This window comes from Notolepis coatsorum (assembly GCF_963971535.1).
Source record: "Notolepis coatsorum genome assembly, chromosome: 9".
In the NCBI taxonomy this organism is placed as follows: Eukaryota; Metazoa; Chordata; class Actinopteri; order Aulopiformes; family Paralepididae; genus Notolepis; species Notolepis coatsorum.
The window spans coordinates 107233683-107241189 of NC_140173.1; the positions used below are offsets into that span (position 1 = coordinate 107233683).

At 36.0% G+C, this 7507-nt stretch overlaps 1 protein-coding gene across 1 annotated transcript in view; it reads right to left on the reverse strand.

Annotated features, from left to right (window-relative positions):
- Nucleotides 1-6129: 6129 nt before the first annotated feature.
- foxg1d (forkhead box G1d) overlaps nt 6130-7507 on the reverse strand; it is a 3023-nt gene continuing 1645 nt past the window's right edge. Inside the window, exon 1 of the mRNA XM_084321171.1 lies at nt 6130-7507. This exon is cut by the window's right edge and continues 1645 nt beyond it. The gene's annotated coding sequence lies outside the window, so the exon portion shown is untranslated.

A 7507-nucleotide genomic window follows, 5' to 3' on the forward strand; every position in this document is an offset into this window, starting at 1 on the left:
TGTGTACTGTGAAAAGTATAATGAAAAATAGTTGCCAACAATTTACTGTGAATTGAATGTACAATGTTGGCAAGTCTTTTGCATTACTTTTCAGTACATGTACTGTACATGAACTTTTGCATTACTTTTCAGTACATGTACTGTGAAAAGTAATGCAAAAGAGTTGCCAACAAAATAATTGAACAATAATAATTATTATATTATATAATTATAATTATAAATAATTTGGCAAAATAACTGTCAATTTACAATGATAGACGTATGTAGTCCCCAGCTCCAGTATACTTCTGGAGGAAGCTCATACTAGTTTCCTGTCAAATACTATTGGATGACGTGATTAATCAGGAAACCAACGTGTGAGCTTCTGCCAGGAAGTATAGTGGACTACAAAAATTCACGTAGGCTATTGTACATTAAAAACAACACTCCAAACGCACAAATGAGGTAAGCCATGCATGCATGGCATATTTATTGTCAAAAGACAAAAGAATTATATATGAAATGTGACAAAAAGCATCCAGATCTTAGGCTAAATGGCATCAAAGGAAACATGGCCTGCTTGCATTATTGTTCAAACAGGCTATGTATACATTTGTAACTGACCGTCACTTTTTGGGTTAATTTGGCATGATGGTTGCAGTTTATTTTGCCAGAGTGTCCAAACCTTCACTTGGGATTCGGAACAGATGATGATGGCATAACATTGCGAACAGGGGCGGTTCTGGCATCAGACCTTTAGGGGGGCTCAGCCCCTAGAGCAGTAGCATCAAGCATTTTGACACTATTATTACACCAACACCATGGAACTAATGACCAATTTGACAACGTTCTCTGTCAGAATAGTCAGTAATTTTATATAGTGCTAGCTAACGTTTCAACATACTTGTCTTGTTGCCCATCAGCACTGGCAAATTCACTATTACTACACTAGTTAGCTAGCTACATCTGCTTCCATGTCTTGTGTTGAATGTCGGACTGGGACTCTTTGATTTTTTTTTTTTATATCCAATGAGGTCAACAGGCTACTACCGGCAATCCATGTCTGTAATAATAATAATAATAATAATAATAATAATAATAATAATAATAATAATAATAATAATAATAATAATAATAATAATAATAATAATAATAATAATAATAATAATAATAATAATAATAATAATAATAATAATAATAATAATAATAATTAAAAAACAAGAATAAAAACAATAATTACAAAAACAAAAAAATAAAAATAATTGTAATCGTAGGGCTATAATAATAATAATAATAATAATAATAATAATAATAATAATAATAATAATAATAATAATAATAATAATAATAATAATAATAATAATAATAATAATAATAATAATAATAATAATAATAATAATAATAATAATAATAATAATAAAAAAACAAGAATAAAAACAATAATTACAAAAACAAAAAAATAAAAATAATTGTAATCTTAGGGCTAAGCCCCCCTAAAAAGGGTCTAGAACCGCCACTTACACGTTTTGTTATTCTGTTTGGGTGGCTCGTATTACTTGCTGGCCAATCGAGTATATTTTGCCGCACGCAATGTTCTTGCAAACCTTTTTTTAAATAAAGTTGTGTGGGGTTTTAACGTGTTAATTTGCATCTAATTGTTTTCCATTCATTTTAATTTAATAAAATCGAATGTGGCATGCATGGCTGGTCCAAAAGGTATACTTTATATGACTCATAATCAAATATTTGCAATGCATAGTTATTTATAAATGTAGCTCCCATAGAGTTAAATTCGTTTTTTATCAAACTAAATGTAGAATGTTGTGAAGGGGGCATCTTCCCCCATTACACCCTTTGACTTTCACACTAACTAAAACGGCTGATCTGTGTACATCTGTTTAAAAAAGCACAGATCATTATTTCTTAATTACATAAAATTACCTTAAAACTGTTTATTTGGTATACCTCACTACTGGTATACCCCGGTTTACCCAACCGGTAAATCAATATAGCCTATTGGGCAAAATAACACTTCAATGCCTGAACCTGAATACCTTTAACGGTTTGATTATTTAAAAGAATGTCTCTTGAATATGGAAATAAATAATGTGGCCAACCTATACTAATAACTTTGAATTAGCAGCAGCCTAATTGGGTTCAGATCCGCATGGTAAAATATCTGACAATCACCTGAAAGAGTATAGACCAAATATAACAGGCGACCCCATGACCCCAGGTCAGAAGACTCCTGTTGTCCAAACATCTGAATGATGTTTCACATCTCTTTACTGCAACACCATGACAGAGTGCTAAGACAACATTGCTCAAGGGGACAGAAGTCAAGCTCTTGAAAGCTGGTCAGATGACAACTGTTTATGTTGTTAGGAAGGAAGGCTATATGGCTCGCAGTGCTTTCTCTGCTCTCCAAAAGCAGTTTGTGCTATATATATATATATATAATATATAATTTTTTAATGAAAATAAATGAACTATATCAACGCAGCGGTTTGATAGTAATATATAGGCACATATTTAGAACCCTCTTTTCATAGGCTATTAGATATTAGACAACATTGGGAAATTGAGTGTAGCTTAGTGTGACACTATCATTATCTTTAATTAGACAAATCTCATTGTCCTGATGTCCACTCTCCCATGCATTACATGGTTTGAAGACACTTTAAGGGACAATGGCTTACACTACAGTATATTTCATCAGTCTTGTGTTTTGTTGATATCCGTTCCACTCAATACAACATCCGTGTGTAAGATGGGGCGGGGCCAGACCATTCCTATTACATCACATAGGTCGTTTGGGGTTGCGGCCTGTATAAGAGAGCTCATCCCCTACACACACACACACACACACACACAGACACACACACACACGCGCACACACACACACACACACACACACACACACACACACACACACACACAACACACACACACACACACACACACACACACACACACACACACACACACACACACACACACACACACACACACACACACACGCATACACACACGCATACACACACACACCCCATCCCAACTCGCTACCCTCGGCTGACAAGATATGCACTACATTGACCTAAATTCCCGAACGCATCTCTTAAAGCTACAGTTTCAGTAATAAGATGACATGGACTATAAATGCATACTATATAAAAGGATAAATGTTATTTAGATATGCGACATGAATGTGGTCAGTACAAATTTGATAAAGATAAGCTATGATTAATATGATCTGTAAAGATGAAAGGCCCTTGAGGCCATATGGCGCTATAATAATAATAATAATAATAATAATAATAATAATAATAATAATAATAATAATAATAATAATAATAATAATAATACAATTAAAAACTCATTTAAATTAACCCAAGGGCGCTTTACAATTTAAAATGAAAGAACAAACAAACAAAAAAGGACAACAAGCTATAAGCTAAAGAAAACCCTATATCTTCAGTCTTGATTTAAAAACAGAGATGATCTCAGCGTTGTGGATTGAGGCATGGAGAGTGATCCCGATCCAGTAATGCTGGATGGTGGGGGCTTTGTGCGTGTGAGTATAGCCGGACTGCCGGAGAGTTGAATATTGTACAAACAGACTAAGTAGGCTACAATCACACCCCAGGCCTGCCAAGTGCCAACATTATATTATTGGTGAAGAAAGGATTTAGCAGATAGGTCTATATATTATTCTAAGTGATAGTGCTGTTACCTCAAGTTATTTGAACATATAACATTAAGGGTTTAGTTTCATTATAGGACAGAGCAGGGGCGGGCAACTAAAGCCATCGATCGTTTCACTGCAGATGTATCACATAACAAAGATGAACACTCCCCACACTCAATCTCAACAAACAGTCTCTAAATATGTAGAATATGTTTTTGTGCGCGGATGGACCAAATGTATACATTGCCATGCAATATGGCTGTTTTTTTAAGATGTGGGCATATTGTTTGCAGACATATGCAGAGGGTTCAGGCCTACCTATTGATTTCCAAACACAAATAGCCATTAGTTACTTGTACTGTACTTGTGCTGTATAATGACAATGCATTTGAATCTAATTAATAATCTCTAAACATTGACCCTTTGCATTTGCTTGGTTGAACTGTATGTATAGATGGCTAGATCACCCGACTATACTATTAAAATAAATTATGTTGGCATGCATGTCAGTACACACTATACCACGATTAATGATAAAAACGTATAATATTGCGCACAATAATGATCACGCTGCAGATATTTGTACCGCGTATAGATTTCACTGTCCCTGCTTCACCATTGTTAAGGTGCTGACAAACCTGAATTTAGTGACCAATCTTTCTCTGCTGATTAAATTAGCTAAACATTTCAGTATTTAAACCGCTTTTAACCATATGTTTACCTAAAAGATGTACCTAAAGTAGTTAGGCTACTTTCTGCATGCTGCATAGGACGCATAACAGAAAAAAGCATTCCATGTGAAAGTATTCTGTATTCTTGCATGTCAAATAATAAAGAACCTTGAACCTTGAACCTTGAAGGGGGTCCAATAGCGGACTTGCCATCGGGATCACCTGGAGAAATCCTGATGGGCCGGTCGCTCTGTGGGGCCGGTTGAGTACACTGTACATATAATACAAAAAAAAGAGCGAGAGATTGAGACCGATGCGTCGTCGGCCCACTCTGATTATGCACCAGCCCTTCTCCAATTATATTATGATGGCTCTGATTTTTGAGTGGCAGTGCATTTCACAAATGTCAGAGCAGCCCCTCTTTCATTCACCATAGCCATCCCAATTTCCGCCGCGCATTGCACGGAGGAAGCCCACCTCGTTAAATCCTGACGAAACAAAGCAGTTTGCTTAATTGTGTCATGAAAATACGTCTTGGGGTGCAAGAAGAACTGAAGAAGATAGTTCAGCCATGCACCATTCTCAACCCAGACACCTGCTCCTGCATGTTTATTTGTTCTCCTCAACGTGCCAAGCAACGATACGTACAGCTAAGCACCCGGTTTTCAATTGGTCAGGGCCTTCCCATCACTTGTTGAAGTATACACGAGTGACGACGATGGGATTAGGGAGACGATTCCCGTTGGGGAAATATGTCTGGGACACGAATCGAGTATATACAATACTTCAACAATGTTTTGCTTTTGTTTAGTTATTTATTTAGTTTGAGTTATGTTTTGATTTTGTTTAGTCATTTATTTTGTTTGTATTCATTTACATGTTCGAAATAAAGATTTAAAATCAAATCAAATCAACAAGTGATGGAAAGGCCCTGGCCGATATATGTCTATTTGGGTAATGTGTAGTTTTTGTTATGTTTCTAAGCATGTTGGTGCCACCGTATACCTCCATATAGATTAATGCTGCTGCACTTGTGTCTGACATGCTATGCATTTCAGAATCTATTAAGTGTTGTACAGTTTTAGATACTTATAGGACTAGCAATACCATATAGTGCAAATACATGCAATACCTGCTGTTTGTTTCTTTAAATATAATTTAATTGTTTATAGACCAGCAATAACCAGGATAATTACCTTACATAACAGCAGGCCAAATATGTACAGTACTTGTTACATTTGAGATATTATTGAGTTTATTTTGTATATATTATTTATTATTATTGTTTAACTGCAATACAAATGTGTTCAGTAGCTGATGGTTGTAATTATGTATTGCTTATAGACTAACCTTTCTGCAAACCTTTCACTTGCTCTTATAGTATCTCTGTATTAGTGTTCCAATAGACTTTACAGTATAGCCACTAGCCACTCATAATGCATATAAGTGGTGGAATTAGGGCTTGTGCGTTTAGATGGGGCTGGGGTGGTGGTAGTATGAGCGGCTGGTTGGTGGTGGTCCTGCCTGGGTAAAAAGGTCCATGGACCATTTTTTAGTCCCAGTCCATCCCTGGGTGCAAGTGACAAATACACACTGTACATATAGGCTACTTTCTACAACATTTAATTTTTCATAATTTTAATCAAGTTAGTTTTTCGAAAACATACAGCAACAAAAACAGACAGTACATATTTCATACAACGCTAACAACAAAAGTGCAAAACATTGAAAGAAATTTACAAAGAAAAAGTGACATAAAAAATATGATGTCGTGAAATAAATAAACCTGGAACTAGGCCTATTGTACTGGAGATAAACCAATCAAATGTCAATGTGTGTGTGTGTGTGTGTGTGTGTGTGTGTGTGTGTGTGTGTGTGTGTGTGTGTGTGTGTGTGTGTGTGTGTGTGTGTGTGTGTGTGTGTGTGTGTGTGTGTGTGTGTGAGAACATGACTTCTACAAAATATATTGATGATAACTGTTAAGATGAAAACAAACTGTGATGTTGTAGTTCATACATGTTATTTTAACATTATATGCTTTAAATGCAATGTTTTCCAAACTGTATACGGTTGCCATATTTTGCCTGTTGTGGCCTACCTCTTGCCAAACAAATAAGCATATTGTGTGTGTGTGTGTGTGTGTGTGTTCCTTATGGGATGTGTGACATGTTTTCCTATATGAGTGTGTGATGTGGACAGCGCCAGTGAGATATCAGGTCATTGGCCAAGCAGGTACAAGAGTATAAGAGGAACACTGCCCTCTGCTTCAGGAGACTTTTTGTGTTATATAAGTCCTGCTTGTGCTCCACTGTAAAAAGTCATACGAACTCCATATGAAAAATATAGAGGCAGCAATTATGAGATGTAAATAAAGAAATATTGTCTTTTCAGCTAAATTAAATGTTGCATAGGCCTATCATGCTCGACATATATTTGTTAAAGTATGCTAATTAGGTTACCGACTCTTTTTTGTGAAGTTTGCGTTTTTCTTTTGCTAGAGTCACTTTTCTTAGTGTTCCATGGACAGTTTAGAACCCATTAATTTACATCAGAGGTGATTCCAAAATAAAATACGCTGAACACCATTTACAGACTCACACAAAGGCCCCCAAACACATGGCCCAGGGCGATAGTCTTCTGACATTATTTGATATAACTCCTTCCAAACTTTAAAGGGCCTTGTAGACATCATAGTCAAACAAACAAAAACAGCAGGTCAGCGGGGGTCAGGGATACCAGCAATGATTGGAAACTAGTGCTTTTATAGGCTGTGAAAAAAATGCAAGGCGTATGGGTATAGTCTCCGCCATGCTTCAGCATAGAGGCCTTTTGATTTAGCTGACATGCAGGTGTCCTATAAGGTCTACATGAGCTCATACACACAGCCCAGCTGACGAAACATAAAGGACAATAGGCTATGATTAAGAACGTAAAATGTACAAAACTCTAGTACTTATCATTTAAAACGTGTGTTGCATAACCATTTGATTAGCCTACATATACAGCAAGGCCTACGTTGGAGTTTATCGAGACACAGGAACCTGAGTAGATATGACTTGTAGGATTTTCCTTTTCTTCCCGTTTTGACTTAAACCCCTGATTTGCTTTAAGGCGTTTCTCCCAAAATATGATTGTTTCAAAATGTATATTCATAAATAATTATGAATGC